Source organism: Prionailurus viverrinus, chromosome D3 (assembly GCF_022837055.1).
Source record: "Prionailurus viverrinus isolate Anna chromosome D3, UM_Priviv_1.0, whole genome shotgun sequence".
Lineage (NCBI taxonomy): Eukaryota > Metazoa > Chordata > Mammalia > Carnivora > Felidae > Prionailurus > Prionailurus viverrinus.
The window spans coordinates 20,255,767-20,279,217 of record NC_062572.1 but is presented as its reverse complement, the minus strand read 5'-3'; the positions used below and the strand labels follow the sequence as shown (position 1 = coordinate 20,279,217).

General features: G+C 43.4%; 1 protein-coding gene, 2 long non-coding RNA genes, 1 pseudogene and 4 gene segments (V, D, J or C); 6 read left to right on the top strand and 2 right to left on the bottom strand.

The window, feature by feature from the left end:
- LOC125148931 (immunoglobulin lambda variable 5-37-like) overlaps positions 1 to 23,451 on the top strand; it is a 1,027,427-nt gene that overhangs the window by 829,571 nt on the left and 174,405 nt on the right.
- LOC125148968 (uncharacterized) overlaps positions 1 to 23,451 on the bottom strand; it is an 863,358-nt gene that overhangs the window by 666,666 nt on the left and 173,241 nt on the right. The gene's annotated exons all lie outside the window — the stretch shown is intronic.
- Positions 1 to 23,451, top strand: part of LOC125148944 (immunoglobulin lambda variable 5-37-like) — a 657,272-nt gene that overhangs the window by 464,200 nt on the left and 169,621 nt on the right.
- The window catches only part of LOC125148932 (immunoglobulin lambda-1 light chain-like), a 327,578-nt gene that overhangs the window by 149,008 nt on the left and 155,119 nt on the right, over positions 1 to 23,451 (top strand).
- LOC125148935 (immunoglobulin lambda-1 light chain-like) overlaps positions 1 to 23,451 on the top strand; it is an 899,300-nt gene that overhangs the window by 725,595 nt on the left and 150,254 nt on the right. The gene's annotated exons all lie outside the window — the stretch shown is intronic.
- The window catches only part of LOC125148936 (immunoglobulin lambda variable 5-37-like), a 647,249-nt pseudogene that overhangs the window by 482,077 nt on the left and 141,721 nt on the right, over positions 1 to 23,451 (top strand).
- LOC125148937 (immunoglobulin lambda-1 light chain-like) overlaps positions 1 to 23,451 on the top strand; it is a 498,673-nt gene that overhangs the window by 337,828 nt on the left and 137,394 nt on the right.
- Positions 1 to 23,451, bottom strand: part of LOC125148972 (uncharacterized) — a 73,698-nt gene that overhangs the window by 6,259 nt on the left and 43,988 nt on the right. The window lies entirely within an intron of this gene.

Below are 23,451 nucleotides of genomic sequence, written 5' to 3'. Positions count from 1 at the left end.
GTGACAATAGACTGGAAAGACTGATGAATCTCCAACAGCAGTGGTTGTTGAACAAGTGGACCCTCACAGATAAAATGATGAACAAACATTCTAATGATAACGCTCCACATTGTAAGACATGCCAAGTGCCTCTGGGGGGTGCAGTGGAAACATGATGCAGGAGGAGGAGAAACTGAGGCCACAGGACCACCTTGCCCTGAATCAGGTGTTGTCTGTATCCCTCAGAGCACCCATCCCAGCCCCACAGCCAGGCTCCCGAAAGACCACAGAGGGAGGCAAGCCCAGACTCCAAGCAGGATGATTTCAGAACATTGTCATGTGGTCTGATTCCATGAATGTGACTGTGATTCCACACCTTGAATGCCAAGGCTGGTGGTCTGACCTGAGAGCTGTTTGGAGGAAGCTGGGGCTCCCCCCTTCAGTCACATGTTCTGACCTCACAAGTGGCTTATCAGTTAGGAGCCCTAGAAATGGAGGAGATTTGCATAAGTACTAACAATCACAGTCCCAAGGACCTGGAAGGCAATAAGAGAGGCTGGGTAGAGCCCAGCAGTACTGTGGGTCTCAGGAGGCAGAGCTCTGGGCATCTCCACCATGGCCTGGACCCCTCTCCTGCTCCCCCTCCTTACTCTTTGCACAGGTGCTGTCCCCAGGACCCTGCACACGCCCAGCCCCCACAGGACCTGAGCTGTACCTGAACCGAACCCTGAGCTCAGACTGGCACAGTCTCAGTATTGAGTCCCTGGAATAATCCCCTGACCCCCATGCCAACCCCTCCTCTTTTGTCTTTTCAGGATTCGTGGCCTCCAGTGAGGTGACTCAGCCGCCCTCAGTGTCAGTGGCCCTGGGACAGACGGCTAGAATCACCTGCTCTGGAGATATGATGGAGAAAAAATATACCAATTGGCACCAGCAGAAGCCAGGTCAAGCCCCCATACAGATCATTTATAAGGATAGTGAGCGGCCCTCAGGGATCCCTGACCGATTCTCTAGCTCCAGTTCAGGGAAAACAGTCACCCTGACCATCAGCGGGGCCCGGGCCGAAGACGAGGCTGACTATTACTGTCAGTCTTATGACATCAGTAGTGATGCTCACAGTGACACAGGCAGATGGGGAAGTGAGACACAAACCCTTCCCCATCTGTGTCATACTCTCCTCCTGCCCCAAGAATACTGTGCATAAAGCTATCAGTAGGCCTGGCCCAGGTCCCCCAATCTGAGGTCTGGAGTCTGTCCCCTTACTCTTCACCCTCCAGACAGACTCTGCATGGTGTGGATCAGCAGGGGATTCGTAAACAGTCATTAGAACTAGATTTCCTCCATTACTGTGGGTGAAGGGTTGAATGAATTGTGAGGAGCAGATATGGATGGCATTTTTCAAAACAAAACCTTTTGAGAACTCCCTAATGAAACGCTCTGATATTTAAAAATACACTGGATAAATTGACAGCAGATAGGATGCTGCAGAAGAGGAGAAGAGTGAATCTGATGTCAAGCAATTTAAACTACTTAAAATGAAACAGAGCCAAACACTTAAAAATATGAATATAAGCCAGGTACCTGTAGGACAACTTCACGCCACCCAGAGGGTGTGCAGTGTAGGAGCAGAGGGAGAGCAGGGAAGGAACCGAGACTGAATAACAAACTAGTTAAGAAGTAATCTGCAAAAGGCTTCAAATTCGGTGAACCACATGAACTAATGTATTCAAGAGGCTCAACAATGCTGAGGCACAGGGATCATGAGAGACAGCACAACACACATTGTAATGAAATTGCCACAAACCAATGATGCAGACCTTCTCACAGCCAGAGAGGACCGATGTGTTCCCTACAGAGGAACCAACTTCATGGTGGGAGCACATTTCTCATTACAGCCATGTAAGCAAAAGAACAGGGAGCAATGTCTTCACAATCCTCATAGAAAATACTATCAGCTTTGATCTTTACTCAGTGAAAACGTCATTGGAAACTGAAGAGCACCTAAAACATTTTCAGACTGCAAACCTCACAGGACCGGTCATCTGCAGCCCCTCAGCACAAGCAATAGGAAAGGATTCCCCCTTGGACAGCAGGAAAGGATGACAAAAGGAAATGGGCAGCTACACAAAAATATAAAAAAACATCAGGAATTATTACTACATGATAAATATAACTAATAATAATGTTATTAATTAATGTCTATAAAAGATAAGTGCTTAAAGAAAATAATAGCAATATGTTTGATTTGTAATGGCTGTACAAATAAAACATTTGACAGTGAGAAGCAAAACTGATAGGGGAGATGAGACCATGTTATGACGTCCTTATCATGTACGTGAGTGATGTCATGTCAATGGGATATACTTTGATAAGACAGGAGGTGAGGACTGTGAACCCTAAAGAGACCTCTAAAATAAAACCAGTTTAATAAACAAAGAGTTATAGCTAATAAGGTACATTACTTAGTATTGTCTGGAGAATATAGATCCAATAAAGAATGTGTATCATGTACATGTCTGTGTATATTTATCTGTGATGCACAGAGACAGTGGGAGAGAGAGACAATGACATTGAGAAATGGTTCATGCAATCATAGAGTGGCAGGTCTGGAAGCTGCAGGAAGGACAGAAGGCTGGAGGTTGAAGTCAGGATGATGTTGCAGACTTTAATCCAAATTTAGTCTGAACAATAGAAATGCTAAGAGGAGACAGAAAAGAAAACTGAAGGATCCAAATCAAACTTCTAGAGATGAAAACGACAACATCTCAGGCTGCAAACACAAGGGTTGAGATTAGCAGGTGACATGAGGAGGAGACGTGAGGGAAACTGAGGACACAGCACAGACTCTGCAGAGTAAAAGGCACAAAAAGACTTTAAAGTGAGCAGAGCAGCACTGAGTGTAGGAAACTTCAGCCATGGATACACAAGTGATTGTGTTCCCAGGGAGTGAAGGTGTGGAGGTAAACAAGAATATCTGATGAGTTATTGCCACAAATGCTCTAAATTTCATGAAAATTCAAAACCAACAGATTCCAAATTCTTGAGAACCCCAAGCACAAGAAACAGAGGAAAAAACTACACAAAATCCCCATCAATACCACATTGTTTAAGGCAGAGAAAAAGAGACAGTTTAAAGCCAGTGGAGAGGAAACTCAGTTGGTTCAGGGGAACAATGACAAGGATTCTGATAGATTCCTCATTAGCAGAAATGCACATGAGAGGGCAGCGATTAACATCTTTAAAATACTGAATAAACAAGGGTTGCCTGGGTGGCTCAGTCAGTTAAATGTCTGACTATTTAGTTTTCCCTGGTTATGATCTTACGGTTCGTGAGATCGAGCCCTGAGTTGAGCTCTGTGCTGACAGCACGGAGCCTGCTTGGGATTCTCTGTCAGTCTGTCTGTCTCTCTCTCATTGTCTCTCTCTCTCTTTCTCAAAGAAATAAACATTAAAAAAAATTAATTACTAAAAAAAAAGGTATAAACAAAAAAAATCCTTTTTTAAAAATTATTTTATTTCCAGGATAGTTAACACACAGTGTTACATTAGGTTCAGGTGTACAATATAATGATTCAATAATTCTATACATTACTCAATGCTCATCATGATAAATGTATCATTTTTTTTAATTTACATGCAAGTTAGTTAGCATATAGTGCTATAATGATTTCAGAAGTAGATTCCAGTGATTCATCCCCAATGTATAATACCCAGTGCTCATCCCAAAAGTGTCCTCCCTAATGCCCCTTACCCATTTAGCCCATCCTTCCCACAACCTCTCCATTAATCTTCAGTTTGTTCTCTGTATTTAAGAGTCTCTTGTGTTTTGTCCCCCTCCCTGTTTTTACATTATTTTTGCTTCCCTTCCATTATGCTCATTTTTTTAATCTTAAATTCCTCATATGAGTGAAGTTTTATGATATTTGTCTATCTCCAACTGGCTAGTTTTGCCTAGCATAATACATTCTAGTTCTAGCCATGTAGTTGCAAATGGTGAGATTTCATTCTTTTTCATTGCCAAGTAATACTCCATTGTATATAACACATCTTCTTTATTCATTCATTCGTTGATGGACATTTGGGCTCTTCCCATACTTTGGCTATTGTCAGTAGTGCTGCTATCAATATTGGGGTGCATGTGTCCCTTTGAAACAGCATACCTGTATCCCTTGGATAAATACCTAGTAGTGCAGTTGCTGGGTCATGGGGTAGTTCTATTTTTAGTTTTTTGAGGAACCTCCATACTGTTTTCCAGAATGACTGAACCAGTTTGCATTCCCACCAGCAGTAAAAGATCCTCTTTCTCTGCATCCTCGCCAACATCTGTTGTTGCCTGTGTTGTTAATGTTAGCCATTCTGACAGGTGTGAGGTGGTATCTCATTGTGGTTTTGACTTCTATTTCCCCGATGATGAGTGATGTTGAGCATTTTTTCATGTGTCGGTTGGCCACCTGGATGTCTTCTTTGTAGAAGTGTCTATTCATGTCTTTTGCCCATTTCTTCACTGGATTATTTGGTTTTTTGGGTGTTGAGTTTGATAAGTTCTCTATAGATTTTGGATACTAACCCTTTATCTGATATGTCATTTGCAAATATCTTCTCCTGTTCTGTCAGTTGCCTTTTAGTTTTACTGATTATTTCCTTACCTGTGCAAGAAGCCTTTTATCTTGGTAAGGTCCCAATAGTTCATTTTTGCTTTTGTTTCCCTTGCCTCTGAAGACATGTTGAATAAGAAGTTGCTGCAGTCAAGGTCAAAGAGATTTTGCCTGCTTTCTCCTCAAGGATTTTGATGGCTTCCTGTCTTACATTTAAGTCTTTCATCCATTTTGAGTTTATTTTTGTGGATGGTGTAAGAAATAGGTCCAGGTTCATTCTTCTGCATGCCGCTGTCCAGTTTTCCCAGCACCATTTGCTGAAGAGACTGTCTTTATTCCATTGGATATTCTTTCCAGTTTTGTCAAAGATTAGTTAGCCATACACTTGTGGGTCCATTTCTGGATTTTCTATTCTGTTCCATTGATCCGAGTGTCTGTTTTTGTGACAGTACCATACTGTCTTGATGATTACACCCTTGTAATACATCTTAAAGTCCGGGATGGTAATGCCTCCAGCTTTGGTTTTCTTTTTTGGGACTGTTTTGACTATTCGGGGTGTTTTCTGGTTCCATAAAGATTTTAGGATTGTTTGTTCTAGCTCTGCGAAGAATGCTGGTGTTATTTTGATCAGGATTGCATTGAATGTGTATATTGCTTTGGGTAGTATTGACATTTTAACAATATTTGTTCTTCCAATCCATGAACATGGGATATTTTTCCATTTTTTTGTGTGTCTTCTTCAATTTCTGTCGTAAGCTTTTTTTCGTTTTTGGTGTATAAATTTTTCACTTCTTTGGTTAGATTTATTCCTAGGTTTATGGTTTTTGGTGCAATTGTAAATGGGTTCGATTCTTTCATTTCTCTTTCTGTTGCTTTATTATAAGTATATAGGAATGCAACTGATTTCTGTGGATTGATTTTATATCCTATGACTTTGTTGAATTCATGGATCAGTTCTAGCAGTTTTTTGGTGGAATCTTTTGGATTTTCCATATAGAGCATCATGTCATCTGCAAGGAGTGAAAGTTTGACTTCCTCCTTGCTGATTTGGATGCCTTTATTTCTTTGTGTTGTCTGACTGCTGAGATTAAGACTTCCAATACTATGTTGAAGAACAGTGGAGAGAGTGGACATCCCTGCGGTGTTCCTGACCCTCTCAGTATTTTCCCATTGAGGATGATATTAGCAGTGAGTCTTTCATATATGATGTTTATTATCTTGAGGTACACTCCTTCTATCCCTACATTCTTGAGGGTTTTTATCAAAAAAGGATGCTGTACTTTGTCAAATGCTTTCTCTGCATCTATTGAGAGGATCATGTGGTTCTTGTCCTTTCTTTTATTGATGTGATGTATCACATTGATTGTTTTGCAAATATTGAACCATCCCTGCATTCCAGCTATAAATCCAACTTGATCATGGTGAATAATTCTTTTAATGTATTGTTGGATCCAATTGGCTAATGTCTTGTTGAGGATTTTTGCATCCATGTTCATTAGGAAAATTGGTCTGTAGTTCTCCTTTTTGGTAGGGGTCTTTGGTTTTGGAATCAAGGTAATTCTGGCTTCACAGAATGAGTTTGGAACTTTTCCTTCCATTTCTATTTTTTGGAACAGCTTCAAAAGTATAGGTGTTAACTCTTCTTTAAATGTTTGGTAGAATTCCCCTGGAAAGCCATCCAGCCCTGAACTCTTATTTTTTTGGAGACTTTTGATTACTAATTTGATTTCTTTACTGTTTATGGATCTGTTCAAATTTTCTATTTCTTCTTGTTTCAGTTTTGGTAGTTTATATGTTTCTAGGAATCTGTCCATTTCTTCCAGATTGTCCTTTTTTCTGGCATAAAATTTCTCATAATATTCTCTTACTATTGTTTGTATTTCTGCTGTGTCAGTTGTGATCTCTCCTCTTTCATTCTTGATTTTATTTATTTGGGTCCTTTCCTTTTTCTTTTTGATCAGACTGACTAGTGGTATATCAATTTTGTTAATTGTTTCAAAGAACCAGCTCCTGGTTTCATTGATCTGTTTTGTTTGCTTGGTTGTTTGTTTGTTTGTTTGTTTGTTTCGATAGCATTGATTTCTACTCTAATCTTTATTATTCTCCGTCTTCTGCTGGTTTGGGGTTTTATTTGCTGTTCTTTTTCCAGTTCTTTAAGGTGTAAGATTAGGTTATGTATTTGAGACCTTTCTTTCTTCTTTAGGAAGGCCTGGATTGCTATATACTTCCCTCTTATGACTGCCTTTGCTACGTCCCAGAGGTTTCGGGCTGTGATGTTCTCATTTTCATTGGCTTCTATGTACTTTTTAATTTCCTTTTTAACTTCTTGGTTAGCCCATACATTCTTTAGTAGGATGTTCTTTAGTCTCCAAGTATTTGTTATCGTTCCACATTTTTTCTTGTGGTTGATTTTGGTTTTATAGCGTTGTGGTCTGAAAATCTGCATGTTATGATCTCGATCTTTTTGTACTTGTTGAGGGGTGATTTGTGCCCCAGTATGTGATCTATTCTGGAGAATGTTCCACATGAACTAGAGAAGAATTTGTATCCTGCTGCTTTAGAATGAATGTTCTGAATGTATCTGTTAAGTCCATCTGGTCCATTGTGTCATTCAAAACCAGTTTCCTTGTGGATTTTCTGTTTAGATGATCTGTCCATTGTTGTAAGTGGGGTGTTGAAGTCCTCTACTATTATGGTATGAGTATCAATGAGTTTCTGTATGTGTGCAATTAATTGATTTATATATTTGGGTTCTACCACGTTTGGAGCATAAATGTTTACAATTGTTAGGTCTTCTTGGTGGATAGACCCCTTAATTGTGATATAATACCCTTCTTCATCTCTTGTCACAGTATTTATTTTAAAATCTAAATTGTCTGCAGGTGCCTGAGTGGCTCAGTCAGTTAAGCATCTGGCTTCAGCTCAGGTCATGATCTCACGGTTCATGGGTTCAAGAAAGACCTGCATCAGGCTCTGTGCTGACAGCTCAGAGCCTGGAGCCTGCTTGAGATTCTGTCTCACTTTATCTCTGCCCCTCCCTTGCTCACACTCCATCTGTGTGTGTGTGTGTGTGTGTGTGTGTGTGTGTCTCAAAAATAAATAAACATTAAAAAAAATTTTTTTAAATAAACATCCAGAATCCTGGGAAATTGAAGATGCCAGTGGAGAATGTCTGTATGTATGCTGGGCCAGAAGTTGCTGGAAACAGCTGGTCTCCAGGAGCAGAGAGGAAAGGAAGTAGGATATCTCGTTTCCAGGGTGATCCTATTCCCATTTGAAATGTCAAGCTGGAACAGAGAAACATCCAATATCTATCTGCAGGGCTTTCTCTGGACTGGGGCCAGCTTCCCTGTTCATGCACCTGGGGAGAAGAGGAGCCAGCCCCAGGCTCAGCAACTAGTTCAGAGGCAAAGTCCACAGTGGGAGAAAGCAATCCCCTCCCTGGAGGGCTGTGGGAAGAAGATATATAACTGTTCAAAGGACAAAGACTGCCTGTGCCCACCAGCCAGAAACTGTATACTGGTGGCATGGAGTGGCAGTTCCTTGGAATTGGGGCATGGAACGGGATCCTTTAAGACATTGGGGTTTAAATCCCAGCCAAGTGCCAGGGAGGCACGGGAGTCGGTGGAGCAGGACAAACTGCCTCGATTGCACCAGTGGCACAGTGAAGACTGCCTGAACAGAGTAGTTTGGGACACCCAGTCCATGGAGGAGAGACTGGGGTGTCGCCATTTTTCTCCCCATCACCAACAAGTGGGGCTTCAGGGAATGACAGCAGGCCTACAGTGGAGGCGGGACACATCTACACCAATCCATGCCCCTCCGTGCCTGATAACTGGTATTTACTGGCACGGGATTGATGCTGAAGAACTAGACAGCCTCTCCTCCAGACCAGCACTGCCAACCAGTTCCAACGCACCCAGCAGTTTTGCATTTTCCTGATTTAATTATCAGACAATTCTTATTATATACATATTTTTTTCCCTTTTTTCCATTTTCTTATCTCTTCCCTCCTCTAGTCTGGTTATTCTGGTTGTTGGTGTGTTTAAGCAGACATATTTAATCTATTCTCTTTATACCTGTTCTACATCTCCTTTGTTTTCCTTTCTCTCTCTCTCTCTGGATTAAGCCATATAGTTTCTCTGTCTGGTCAATTTTCTTTTCTGTTCTTTTCTTTTTCCTCGCCCCTGTCATAACTCTCTTTGTATGGGATAAGGCCTTTTCCATTAGCACCACCTCCACCCTGTTGTGTACTTGTAACTGGTGTTTCTGGGTTTTTGCTTTTGGTGTGTTTGTTTTTGTTTTTTGTTGGTTTGTTTGTTTTCCTCTCCAGGGATACTGCAGGGAAAAAATCAAAGCACACCTGGTGGAGGGTCCAAAACATTACTACAAGTAGGCAGATTAAAGCAACCAAAGTCACAAAAACAGAGAGCAAGTAACACACTCCAAAAAAAAAAAAAAAAAACACCTCGTGAAGGGCCAGGCCCTGGACAGTGAATAGAGTAGTGCTCACAGGTGCAGGGCACATAACAAGCTTTTAAAATACATAAGGGACAGAAAACTAGCCAACATGATGAAATGGAAGAATTCTCCTCAAAAGAAATTTCAGGAAGACATGACAGCTAAAGAGTTGATCAAAACAGGTATCAAAAATACAACTGAACAAGAATTTAGAATAATAGTCATAAGATTAATCATTAGGCCTGAAAAAAGCATAGAAGACAGCAGAGAATATATTTCTGCAGAGATCAAGGATCTAAACAAATAGTCATGATGAATTTAAAAACGTTGTAAATGAGGTGCAAAATAAACTAGAGGTGGTGACAGCAAAGATTGAAGAGGCAGATGGGAGAATAGGTGAAATAGGAAATAAAATTATGGAAAAAGATGAAGCTGAGAAAAAGATTAAAAAAATTCTAGACCATGAGGGGATAATTAGAGAACTAAGTGATTCAATAAAACAGAATAATATCCATATCATAGGAGTCAAAGAAGAAGAAGAAGAAGAAAAAGAAGAAGAAGAGAGAAAGGGGCAGAAGGTGTACTTGAACAAATCATAGCTGAGAACTTCTCCAGTCTGGGGAAGGAAACAGACATTGAAATCCAGGAGGCACAGAGAACTCCCATCAGACGTAACAGGAATCGATCTTCTGCATGACATATAATAGTGAAACTGGCAAAATACAAAGATAAAGAGAGAATTCTGAAAGCAGGTAGGGACAAAAGGGCCTTAACCTACAAGGCTAGACACATAAGGGTAGTAGCAGAACTATCCACTGAAACTTGGCATGCCAGAAGGGAGTGACAGGAAATATTCAAAGTGCTGAATAGGAAAAAAAAATATGCAGCCAAGGATCCTTTATCCAGCAAGGCTGTCATTCAGAATAGGAGGAGAGATAAAGATTTTCCCAGACAAACAAAAACTGAAGGAATTCATCGCCACTAAACCAGACCTACAGGAGATCCTAAAGGGGATTCTGTGAGTGGAATGTTACAAAGATCACAAAGGACCAGAGACATCACTACAAGCATGAAACATACAGATAACACAATGATTCTAAATCCATATCTTTCAATAATTAACACTGAATGTAAATGGACTAAATGCTCCAATCAAAAGACATGGGGTATCAGAATGGATAGAAACACAAGACCCATCTATTTGCTGTCTACAAGAGACCCATTTTAGACCTGAGGACACCTTCAGATTGAAAGTGAGGGGATGGTGAGTTGCCTGGGTGGCTCAGTCAGTTGAGTGTCTGACTTCAGCTTAGGTCATGATCTCATGGTTTGTGGGTTCGAGCCCCACTTCGGGTTCTGTGCTGACAGCTCAGAGCCTGGAGCCTGCTACTATTCTGTGTCTGTTCATACTCTGTGCCTCTGCCTCTCAAAAATAAATAAAGATTAAAAATCAAGAAAAAAAAAGAAAGTGAGGGGATTAAGAACCATTTATCAGGCTACTGGAAGTCAAAAGAAAGCTGGAGTACCCATACTTATATCAGACAAACTAGATTTTAAACTAAAGGCAGTAACAAGAGATGAAGAAGGGCATTATATCATAATTATGGGGTCTATCCATCAATAAGAGCTAACAATTATAAATTCAGGAGCACCGAATTCAGAAGCACCCAAATATATAAAACAATTAATCACAAACATAAGCAATCTTACCGATAAGAATGCAGTAATTGCAGGGGACTTTAATACTCCACTTACAGGTATGGATGGATCATATAAGCAGAAAATCAATAAAGAAACAATGGCTCTGAATGATACACTGGACCAGATGGATTTGACAGATATATTCAGAGCTTTTCATCCTAAAGCTGCAGAATACACATTCTTCTCGAGTACACATGGAACATTCTCCAAGATGGATCACATACTGGGTCACAAAACAGCCCTCAATAAATATGAAATAATTAACCATACCATGCACATTTTAATTTTTTAAATTTTTTTATTTTTTAATTTTTTTTAATATATGAAATTTATTGTCAAATTGGTTTCCATACAACACCCAGTGCTCATCCCAAAAGGTGCCCTCCTCAATACCCAGCACCCACCCACCCTCCTTCCCACTCCCCATCAACCCTCAGTTTGTTCTCACTTTTTAAGAGTCTCTTATGCTTTGGCTCTCTCCCATTCTAACCTCTTTTTTTTTTTTCCTGCCCCTCCTCCATGGGTTTCTGTTAAGTTTCTCAGGATCCACATAAGAGTGAAAACATATGGTATCTGTCTTTCTCTGTATGGCTTATTTCACTTAGCATCACACTCTCCAGTTCCATCCATGTTGCTACAAAGGGCCATATTTCATTCTTTCTCATTGCCATGTAGTACTCCATTGTGTATATAAACCACAATTTCTTTATCCATTCATCAGTTGATGGACATTTAGGCTCTTTCCATAATTTAGCTATTGTTGAGAGTGCTGCTATAAACATTGGGGTACAAGTGCCCCTATGCATCAGTACTCCTGTCTCCCTTGGGTAAATTCCTAGCAGTGCTATTGCTGGGTCATAGGGTAGGTCTATTTTTAATTTTCTGAGGAACCTCCACACTGCTTTCCAGAGTGGCTGCACCAATTTGCATTCCCACCAACAGTGCAAGAGGGTTCCCGTTTCTCCATATCCTCTCCAGCATCTATAGTCTCCTGATTTGTTCATTTTGGCCACTCTGACTGGTGTGAGGTGATATCTGAGTGTGGTTTTGATTTGTATTTCCCTGATGAGGAGCGACGTTGAGCATCATTTCATGTGCCTGTTGACCATGCACATTTTTAGATCACAATGCTATGAAACTAGAAATCAACCACAGGAAAAAGTTTGGAAAACCTCCAAATGCATGGAGGTTAAAGAACATCCTACTAAAGAATAAATGGGTCAACCAGGCAATTAAAGAAGAAATTTAAAAATATATGGAAACAAATGAAAATGAAAATGCGATGGTCCAAACCCTTTGGGATGCAGCAAAAGCAGTCCTAAGAAGAAAATACATTGTAATCCAGGCCTATCTCAAGAAACAAGAATAATTCCAAATACAAAATCTAACAGCACACCTAAAAGAACTAGAAGCAAAACAACAAAGAAACACAAAGGCCAGCAAAAGAAGAGAAAAAGATCAGAGTGGAAATAAAATAAATAGAATAAAACTAAAACAGATCAATGAAACTAAGAGATGTTTTTTTGAAAAAATAAACCAAATTGATAACCCCCCAGCCAGACTTCTCAAAAAGAAAACAGAGAAGACCCAAATAGATAAAATCACTAATTAAAATGGACTTATCACAACCAATCTTTCAGAAATACAAACAATTATCAGAGAATACTAGGAAAAATTATATGCCAACCGGACAACCTGGAAGAAATGGACACATTCCTAGATACCCACACACTACCAAAACTCAAATGGGAAGAAATAGAAAATTTGAACAGACCCATAACTAGTGAAGAAATTGAATCAGTTACCAAAAATCTCCCAACAAATAAGAGTCCCGGGCCAGACGGCTTCCCTGGGAATTCTACCAGACATTTAAAGCAGAGTTAATACCTATCCTTCTCAAGCTGTTCCAAAAAATAGAAATGGAAGGAAAGCTTTAAGACTCATTCTATGAAGCCAGCATTACTTTGATTCCCAAAAGACAGAGACCCCACAAAACAGGAATTACAGGCCAGTATCCTTGATGAACATGAATGCAAAAATTCTCAACAAGATACTAGCAAATCAAATCCAACAGCATATGAAAAGAATGATTCACCATGATCAAGTGGGATTCATTCCTGGGCTGCAGGGCTCGTTCAATATTTGCAAAACAATCAATGTGATATATCACATCAATAAAAGAAAGGACAAGAACCACATGATCCTCTCAATAGATGCAGAAAAAGCATTTTCCTTAACACAGCATTCTTTCTTAATAAAATACAGCATCCTTTCTTAATAAAAACCCTCAAGAAATTCGGGATAGAAGGAACATACCTAAACATCATAAAAGCCATATGTGAAAAGCCTACAGCTAATATCATACTCAATGGGGAAAAACTGAGAACTTTCCCCCTGAGATCAGGAACATGACAGGGATGTCCACTCTCACCACTGTTATTTAACATAGTGTTGGAAGTCCTAGCCTCATCAGTGAGACAACCAAACAAAATAAAAGGCATCCAAGTTGGGAAAGAAGAAGCCAAACTTTCACTTTTCACAGAACATGAAACTCTATATTGAAAACCCAAAAGACTCCACCAAAAGGCTACTAGAACTGATACATTAACTCATCAAAGTTGCAGGGTACAAAAATCGGTTGCATTTCTGTACACCAATAATGAAGCAACAGAAAGAGAAATCAAGAAATTGAACCCATTTACAATTGCACCAAGAACCACAAAATACCTAGGAATAAACCCAACAAAAGATGTAAAAGATCTGTATGCTGAAAACTATGGAAAGCTTATGAAGGAAATTGAAGAAGACACAAAGAAATGGAAAAACATTCCAAGCTCATGTATTGGAAGAATAAATATTGTTAAAATGCCAATACCACCCAAAGCAATCTATACATTCAATGCAATCCCTATCAAAATAGCACCAGCATTCTTCTTAAAGCTAGAACAAACAATCCTAAAATTTGTATGGAACCACAAAAAGACCTGAATAGCCAAAGTAATACTGAAGAAGAAAACCAAAGTGGGAGGCATCACAATCCCAGACTGTAGCCTCTGCTACAAAGCTGTAATCATCAAGACAGTATGGTATTGGCACAAAAACAGACACATAGACCAATGGAATAGAATAGAGACTCCAGAATTGGACCCACAAATGTATGGCCAACTAATCTTTGACAAATCAGGAAAGAGTATCCAATGGAAAAAAGACAATCTCTTTAGCAAATGGTGCTGGGAGAACTGGACAGCAACACGCAGAAGAATGAAACTAGACCACTTTCGTACACCACACTCAAAAATAAACTCAAAACGGATGAAAGACCTAAATGTGAGGCAGGAAACCATCAAAACCCTAGAGGAGAAAGCAGGTAACATTACCTCTTTGACCTCAGCCACAGAAATTTCTTGCTTGACACATCTCCAAAGGCAAGGGAATTAAAAGCAAAAATGAACTATTGGGACCTCATCAAGATAAAAAGCTTCTGCACTGCAAAGGAAACAATCAACAAAACTAAAAGGCAACCGACAGAATGGGAGAAGATATTTGCAAATGACATATCACATGAAGGGTTAGTATACAAAATCTATGAAGAACTTAGCAAACTCCACACCCAAAAAACAAATAATCCAGTGAAGAAATGGGCAGAAGACATGAATACACACTTTTCCAAAGAAGACATCAGATGGCCAACAGGCACATGAAAAGATGCTCAATGTCATTCATCATCAGAGAAAAACAAATGAAAATCACAATGAGGTATCACCTCACACCAGTCAGAATGGCTAACATTAATAACAGCAAACAGTGAATGTTGGCAAGGATGTGGAGAAAGGGGAACCCTTTTGCACTGTTGGTGGGAATGCAAAAGTATATTTTGAAACCACTTTTTCCACATCACTACAGGGTCTAGAATCTGGATCAAGCTTACTTGACAAGAGCAAGACTGTTATGCCCCATGTCCCAGGTGGTCCAGTAGGACCTGGGGAGACAAAGGGAGGAAGTGAGATTTTCTACAGTGGCTTAGACTTGGAGTCTGTGACACTCAGTGAGCACACAGTCTCCTGAGGAAGGGTACTTCATAAGATGCAGCTGAGGTGGGTCAGGGTGGGGCCCACACATCTGCATGTGGAACAGCTCCCAGGTGCCTGTGGTGCTGATCCTCCAGGACCACACACTGGGTGGCCTCACTCCCACTCCCCTGCTCCCAGCACAAGTGAGAGGCCCCCAGGGAGGCACAGTGTGCAGCACAGATGCCCTGCTCTCTCCCACCCAGGGTCCGTGGGGTCAGGTGCTTGCCCTCACTTCTGTCCACAGGGCTGGGCCAGTCATTCTGACTCAGCCTTCCTTTATTCCCCCAGGCCCCTCTCCTGAGGCCCCTCTCCTCTGCTCTCCTCTCCTCTCCTCTCTTCTCACAAGCTCCATGTCTCCCCTGACCTCAGCCTGCCTCCCTCCATGTAGGTTGCTCTGAGCAGGCCCAGGATCCCCTGCACTGGAGATAAGCTCGTATGTGAACATGCATCTTGGTACCAGCAAAGGCAAGCCAGGTCCTGAGCTGGTTATATATACAGATATGAGCAACCATTTGGGTCTGATTCTGAGTATGGAAGTTAAGGACATGGCCCCCTGAGCATGACCAGGACCACAAGGGCCAGGACAAGGCTGTTCATTGCTCTGTCAGCTATCATGGCAGCAGAAATGGCTGGCAGTGACTCACAGTGACACAGAAGGACGGGAGACGGGACACAACCTTCCTGACACAGACTGACTCTCACTCCCACCTGCCCTCTGAGCAGCTGCTGGTCAGGCCTCAGGATCAGGTGGCCTCCCTGGTCCTGGCCTGACCCTCCAGGGTGGGAGAATCCAGCAGGTCCTCTGTGTTCTGGTCTGTTTTCCCTTAATGAACACTGGCAGAGTTGGGGGGCTATTGTGACTATTGGGATTGTAACTGAGTTTTATGGTTGATGGTAAAGATTTACGGTGTCATTAAATATCACATGGGCCCCAGATGTAATCACTGTCACTCAGGAGGTGAGACAGCTGTCTCAGCACACTCTTGTGGGACTTCCTCTTCTCCTTGGGTACAGGCAGCCTGCATGGACGCTGGGGCTGTGTCAGGTCTGGTTCTGCGTGAGGCATCCCCACATCCCGAAGAGCTACCTGCGTCTTCGTGAAGAGGGGACCAGGCCCCTGATGCCCCAGGCTCTTCTTCCTTAGATTTTACACATACTGTGGAGGAAGTACAGACACCATCTTGTGTCCCACGTGGGGACTTTTTCTTGGCACCAGTGCCCTTCCACAGCCCCCTGATCCCATCCCCTCCACCAGACAGGTCTGACCCTTAGCTCAGGTCTGACCCACAGTGACTCACACCCACCCCTGTGCTGACCCTGTGTGGTGGCTTCATCTGTATTTTGCCCACAGTGTCACTCTGAGGAAAAGACTTTTTCCAAGACTTGAATAAATTTTTTCGTAAGTTGAATTTCCCTTCACGAATCTTAGACTTGTGTGTTCGAAACTAATTTTTAGAGCAATTTCATTAGGTCAAAACAACAGATGAAGAATTTTAGAAGAGGGAAACGCATAAGCTTCCCCTATTTCCACTCCTGGCTCATGTCAGAGGGATACCTTCGTGGGAGTGGGGAGAAACAGGACAGGAAATCATTTTCTCCTCACCAAAGCATGGCAAGTGCATCTAACATTTACTGATTGACCTAATGAACTAAAATGATGATCTTTGGAGGGAATCCCTATGACCAAATAGTATTCCCAGGGATTTTTCAGGTTAAAGGATAATGAATATTCTCCAGATAATTATCATCTGGAGATTCTCACCATAGGCTTTCTCATCAACAGGACAATGAATGGGCTGGCGCCTCCCTGGTCCTCAGGCGGCCCAATGGCCAAGTGCAGCAGCGCCCCCCACAGGCAGCTTCCAGAACTGGGAGGAAGAAGCTGTCCCCTTCAGGACCTGGAACATTCTGGCTGAAGTTGTCCCACATCCCCTCTCAGCCTGGGCAGCCTTTCTCACCTGGTGCAGGTGACTGTTGCTGCCTTGCACCTGCCAGCCTCTGCTCTTCCAACATTTATTTATTTTGGGACAGAGAGACACAGAGCATGAATGGGGGAGGGGCAGAGAGAGAGGGAGACACAGAATCGGAAACAGGTTCCAGGCTCTGAGCCATCAGCCCAGAGCCTGATGCAGGGCTCGAACTCCCGGACCGCGAGATCGTGACCTGGCTGAAGTCGGACGCTCAACCGACTGCGCCACCCAGGCGCCCCTGGCCTCTGCTCTTCTATCTGCCTCTCAGGGACTGGAGACCTGCAGGCCTCTCTTCCCTCTCGGATGCACCCCTCCCTCATGTTCCTGTTCAGCTCAGCCAGTCTGGGGTGTTGGGGAGACCAGTGACAGTTTATCCTTGTGGGACAAGACAGGGGACCAAGACCAGAGGCACAAGGAGTAGTCTCCCTGTGGCTTTACGTGGGTAAAGGGGGGATGCAAGGGATAATAACCACTGCCCTGAGTGACTTCATCCCCCAGGTACCTAGGGAGATACCAGGCACTGGGACATGTATTAACCTGTCCCTGCTCTGGCAACCTCCACCCGGAGGCCTCTCTATGTGCCAAGCTGTTGTCAAAAGAGCTTGACTTAGTACTGGAAATGGCCTCTTACCACACCTGACCACACCCTCTGTGCTGAGAATGCTCACCTCAAGAGAAACTCCACCCTGGCCCTGAACTGGGTATGAACCCAAAGCCCCTTAAGTTTGTCCTGTTCTATCAGATCATTACTCCCACTCACCCCCACCACGACCTGAGGAGATAATAGGGCTCTTCCTACACATGTCTCACTGCTTGTTTCTCTTACCATCCCAAGAGCAGCACTACAGTTCCGTCTTCAGTAGGGACTGTGTCTTGTTCATGCAGAATTCCCAGGATGGAATGTGAGCCAGGCCAATGTGGGTCTGAATACATGTGTGCTGGGTGGATGCTCTCCTGTCTCTGTCTTTGGGACATTAGTCCCTGGTTACCTCCACCACCACCAAGCAGCCTTGCACCCACCGTTGGCACCAGAAAGAGCCATACCATCAGTCCTGTGAACCCACTGCTAAGTTGTGGTACCTCCTGCATGACCTCCCATCACACGAGAGACAGGTACAGGGACTCCTCAGTGAAACCTGTGCTCTCCTCCTCCAAATGAGCCTTTTCATGTTATCGTGGGTAATCTGGGCCCCTCATGCCAGAACCTGGGGCAGGCAGAAGTCATGCATCGAAAAGTCATTCCTCACTGTGGCAATAGTCCATGGATCAGGAATCAGGACCTGAGCTATAGGTTATGAATCTACACTTTACAAGGGAGGTTCCTACACCTCCAGCAGCAAGTGTGGAGTGGCCACCAGGGGGCAGCAGAGATCACCTGCCAAAACCACCTGCCGATGGGGAGGGCCTGGGCATCAGGGCTTCTAATAGTCAGTGGTGGGTAGTAACCAGGATCTGAGACCTTCAGGTCATTTGACATTGGTCATTTGTCTACAGTGTCATCTTTCACTCTCAAGTACAAATTCTTCAGACTATGTGTGTACAGTCCTGCTCATGGAGATGTTGATTGTTTCTCTAATACAGTGCAGGCAAAATGCCCCCCACCAAACCGTGCCCTACATCACCCTCATGAAACAAAAAGCTCTCAGAGTCCACAAACACCCTTCCTCCCTGTGATCACACGTGTCCCTCTCCCTCCCTCTGGGAGGTGCTGACAGCCCCCTGTCCTACCAGACACAGCTGATCCTCCTTCCTGGAAGTTCCTCCCACCTCCCCCTCACTCGTCCCTCCAGGTACCTCCCTAAAGGGAGTAGGGCCTAAAAAATTCTAATAACCTCTTTCCCAGTGCCTGAAACAGTGATTTTTCTCAGTAAACTTTTTCAACTTAACTTACACATTAAGATGTTTATTATACATTTTTCCAACAACTGAAGACATCGTAATTATGGTAAACATTCCCTTGAAGAGTTACCGATCTTTAAGTCCCCTCTCATTCTCTTATACAACCAATATTTTTTTTGCATCTGACCTTCCCCTGCCCCTCACTGTAAAATGAGGATCCTGAGGCACAGCCCCTATGACCAGCTCACAGCCAAGAACAGACTATTACAGCACCATGATGGTTTTGATTACTCCATTAGCCCTTGATAGAAAATGGACTTTATTTGGTGTCTATGGCCCACGATCTGTGATCTGATGTAGCACCCTGCACCTGTGTAAACCTCAGAGTATCTCTTATAGAATGTGTTCAGAAAATAAAGACAAACTCCACCTCTGAGGTATCAGGACTAGCCAGGCAAGGAGTGAACCCAGGAGCTAATCTGGGGTGGAGATGTTGGCCCCAGACTATGGGATCAGGCTGCCCCTCCCCTCTCTGTGCCCCTTGGGGCTGAGTCCTTCTCTGAAACCACAAAGTTCCACAACAGCAGCCTGAGGCCCAGCTGATATGCATAAATGGCAGGTCCCTCCAGCAAGGGAATAAGAGAGGCCTAGAGGAGACTTTGCCCAGCTCTGGCCTGGGTAGCAGCATCAGGGCACCTCCACCATGGCCCGGACCCCTCTTCTCATTCAGTGTCCTGGCTCACCACACAGGTATTCATTATATTGTATGGGACAAGGGACTAGAGTGGTGTAATCTGCGCTCCCCCCCCCCACCCCCCACTGCCTCTGCTCACCAGATCTGTGTGAGCCCTAAGGAGATGGTTCTGACAAGAGAAAGGGGTGGTCCAAGCCTCCATCCACCAGCCAGACCCATAAGCCCCAGGGGATGAGCTGATAAGAAAAGGCGCCTTAGCACCTAAAGAATCCCTGGAGCTCAATCCAGGCTGGGTAGTTTAAGGGATTTCCTGGAAATAGATTCTTAAACTTCTATCCCAACTCATTTTGCTCTTTTAAAGTCTCTGTGGCCTCCAATGTGCTGATGCAGTCCCCATAAATGTCAGTGATCCTGGGACAGACAGCCCAGATCACAGGTAGTAGAAACAACATTGGAGGGAAAGTTGTTCAATGGTACCAGCAGAAGATGGGCCAGGCCCCCATGCTGATTATCTATGATGATAGCAACTGGCCCTCAGGGATCCCTGACTGGTCCTCTGGCTCCAACTCAGGAAACACAGCCATCCCAACCATCAGCGGGGCCCAGGCTGAGGACGAGGCTGAGTATTACTGTCAAGCATGGGACAAAGTAGTGATGCCAACGGTGAAACAGGCAAATGGGGAAGTGAGACCCAAACCCACTCCCCATCTGTGTCACACTCTCCTCCAGCCCCAGGAAGCCTGTAGACAAAGCATGAGCAGGTCTGACCCAGCTCTCCAGATGAAGTCCCCAGACCTCTGTCCCCACCCAGCTCACCAGGAAGGCTCTGCACAGAATGGATCAGGGGAGAATATGCACACAGTTATTGTAACTCTGTTCATTAGTTACTGGGGGGGGGGGTGGAGGAATGACTGAACATGTTAGAAGAACACATGGAGGATAGTTTTTAAAGAATCAATCTTTTAAAATGCCCCCAAGGGGCGCCTGGGTGGCGCAGTCGGTTAAGCGTCCGACTTCAGCCAGGTCACGATCTCGCGGTCCGTGAGTTCGAGCCCCGCGTCGGGCTCTGGGCTGATGGCTAAGAGCCTGGAGCCTGTTTCCGATTCTGTGTCTCCCTCTCTCTCTGCCCCTCCCCCGTTCATGCTCTGTCTCTCTCTGTCCCCAAAAATAAATAAACGTTGAAAAAATAAATAAATAAATAAAATGCCCCCAAATGATAATTACATGATCTGAAATACAATGTGATATTGTCAGCAGATTTGATGCTAGAAAAGAAAAGATTAGTGAACTGGATTTCCTGGCAATATAAACTATTAAAAATGAAACAGAAAGAGCAAATGCTGGAAAAATGAATAAATCCTCAGGGTAATTAGGACAACTTCACGCAGCCTTCAGTCTATAATTGGAGTAACTGAGGGAGAGAAGGTAGGGAGCAGGTGGTTAATAGAAAATAGTTTGAAGAAAAAAAAAAAAGTATTCCAAATTTGGTGAAACCTATTAGCCAATATGCCCAAAAGTTCAACAAACCTCAGCCGCAGGGAACATAGGAGCCAAAACCACACATCTTAATGAAATTGCTACAAACAAGTGCTGCAAACACTCACAACTAGAGAAGAGTCAGTGTCCCCACAGAGCAATCAGCATCATGGTGGAACCACATTTCTCATTATAAGCCATGTAAACAGGGAAACGGGGGAGCAATGGTTTCAAAATGTTAATAGAAAATACCTGCCAACCTTGCTCTTCATCCACTAAAATTGTCATTGAAATTGAAGATAAAATAAGCCTTTCTCAGGCTGCAAACCTCGCAGAACTGGTCACCCACAGACCCTCAGCACAAGCAATAGTAAAGGACACCCCTCGGGCAGGAAAGGGTGACAGAGGGAAATATGAATCTACACACAGATAGACTAAATATCTGATGTCATAACTATATGGGTAAATATAAAAAGATTACATTGCTTGATGTCTATAAAAGACAGTCAACTGTTTAAGCAGAAACAACAATGTTATGATTTATAATGAATAAAAAAATAAAATATATAACAATGTTAGGAATAGAATGAGGGAAAGAATGTCACATCCTTATTCTACATGTGAATGGCATCATGTCATAAGGAGGTGCATTAATAAGTGAGGAAGAGAAGATTTCCACCCCTAAATAAGACATAAAATGAAGCCATTTGAACCACAATGAGTAAGAAGCACCAAGGTGCATTCGTTAGGATTCTCCAGAGAACATGGAGGCAATAGACCATGTGTCTCATATCCAACAGTATGTACATTTACAGGTTACACACACACAAATGCAGAGAGAGAGAGAGAGAACAGAAAGTTATTTTAAGACCTGGGTCATGTGGTCATGGGGTAGTAGGTCTGGAAGATGCAGGGAGACAGGAGGGCTGGGCATTCAAGCAAGACTGATGTTGCAAAGTTCAGTCAAAATTGAGTCTGAATGTTTGCATGTTATCAGGAGACAGAGAAGACAATGAAAGGATCAAATCAAACCCTACAGATGAAATCTGCAACGTCTCCAATCTCAAGCACAAGGGTTGAGATGAGCAGCAGACATGACAAGGGGAACAATACGTAGGGGAATCTGCAGACACAGCACAGAGAGAGGCAGAAAAATGTAAAAATTTAAATTTAAAGAGAATCACCAAGCTTTAGGACAACTTTAGCAACATAATAGGATGTGAGTGTGTCAGAAAAGGAGAGAAAGTGGGGTACAGAGGATAGTAAGAATTATAGGGAAATTTTTCTAAATTTGTTGAAAACTCAAAAGTAACAGGTCCAAAAATCATAACAAACTTTAAGCACAAGAAATAAAAAAAAACCCCACAAATCCATTAATATCAAACGTTCAAGGCACTGAAAAAGAGATAGTCATAGAAGGAGCCAGAGGAAGAGACATCCTGCACTCAGAGGAACAAAGAGAGGGATTCCAGTGGATTTTGTACTGGCAGAAATGCCAGCAAGAGATGGTGGATTAACATCTTTAAATTACTGAAAAAGGCAAAAACCTTAATTCTTCATCTAGGGAAGATGCCCTTGAAAATGAAAAAGTTTTCTGATAAAAAAATTAAAAGTTTTCCTGATAAAAAAAATGACAGAATTGCTCATCACGTGACCCATAATACAAGCAATAAGTAGACATCCTTCAAGCGGGAGAAGGTAATTCCAGAAAGAATGTGATTCTACAAAATGAATCTAAAAATCAGAATGCTGACTATAGATTTTCAGGGACGGAAGATGGTGGCATAGGAGGACGCTGGGCTCACCTCATCCTGCTGATCCCTTATATTCCACCCACATCTGCCTAAATAACCCAGAAAACCACCAGAAGACCAGCAGAATGGACTCTTTGGAGTCAAACGTAGATAAGAGGCCCATGGAAGAGGGTAGGAAGGGCAGGGAGGTGGTGCGCACTACATATACTGGTGGGAGGGAGCCAGGGCAGTGGAGGGGCAGCCCGCCAGGCAAGGCAAAGCCCCCAAGTGTGGCTTGCAAAAGCGGAGGGGCCGGATTCTGTGAGTTCTGACAGCCAGCAGGACTTGACATCTGGAATGTTAAAAGTCAACAGCCCTGCTCTCAGACAGTGGGGAGGGCGAGAGGACACCGGGAGGGAGAGTTGTTGAGCCCCGTAAGACAGAGCTCAGCTCTGCGGGGAACAAAGGCACTGGCCAGCGCCATCTCCCTCTCCCATCCCCCAGCTGAACTCCCAAAGGGAACCAGTTGCCATCACCGAACTTGCTTGCACCTCACAAACACCCAACACTGTGCTTCTGTGGATCCATCCTTCCAATGGGTTTGCCTGCCTCCTGGTGCTGCAGGGCCCTTCCCGCAGGAGACCACCCATGGCAAAGCGAGCTAAGCCTGCCCGCCCTGCCCCTGTGCACCTTCCAGATCCACCCTGGCTAATACACCCTTGGCCAGATCCCATTGAAGCAGCACCACAAGCCTGGCAGTGTGCAAGGAGCCCAGACAGGGGTCACACCACTCCACAGTGAGTCATGCCCCTGGGAGAGGGGAAGATAATGTACACACCAGTATGACTGTGGCCCCAGTGGTGGGCTGGGGGCAGACATCAGGTCTGACTGTGGCCCCGCCCACCAACTCAAATTACTCACAGACAGCACAGG